Genomic DNA, 794 nt, shown 5'->3' on the forward strand with positions numbered 1-794 from the left:
AATTTCATTGTTCCATAATTTACTAAATCCAGGCCAGAGTGAACAACCTAATCCCTCCCCAATAGATGCTTCATCTATAGTTGTTAATAACTTTTAACAAATACTTGCTTCAAGTTGAAGCCTTAATTATCAAAGATATCCCACAGTCAAACCAATTCCTCACTAACAAAGGTCGGGAAGCTCATTTCTCACTCAAGCCTGCCTCTGCCTCCACCATAAGAAAATATCTCCTAAAACTAAAAACTACAAGCTCTGCTGCAGACAGCCTTCCTCCTGAGTTCCTAAAAGTTGCAGCTGAGGCTCTGTCATTTCCAGTATCCATACTAATAATCATATCCTTTCTAGGGTCTCCTTTCCCAATCATTTGGAAGAAGGCATACGTACTTACTCTTCATAAAGGAGGACCCTCTGCTGATTACTGCAACTTAAGACCAATTTCCATCCTGCCACCATTATCTGTAGTATCAGTAAAGTGCATCCAGTCCCAATTACTGTAATTTTTTACTATAAACAACTTTCTCTTCCCCACGCAGCATGGTTGTTATTCAAATCTAAGCACCATTACTGCCCCATTTCACTTTGCTGATACTAGGTTTCCAGTATTTTTGTTTTTCTTAATGGTCTCATCCTTATTCCTAGGCCTGCCCAAAGCACCCAACACTCTCTCTCACCATAAACTATTACTAAAACTCTCATCCTTGGGTGTCTCCCACTCCTCCCGCTCCTGTTTGACAGCTACCTAACCAATAGATTCCAAGCAGTCAAACGGCAACAAGAATACTAATTTCTACCCA

Source organism: Protopterus annectens, chromosome 13.part0 (genome assembly GCF_019279795.1).
Source record: "Protopterus annectens isolate FY-2018-M chromosome 13.part0, PAN1.0, whole genome shotgun sequence".
In the NCBI taxonomy this organism is placed as follows: Eukaryota; Metazoa; Chordata; order Ceratodontiformes; family Protopteridae; genus Protopterus; species Protopterus annectens.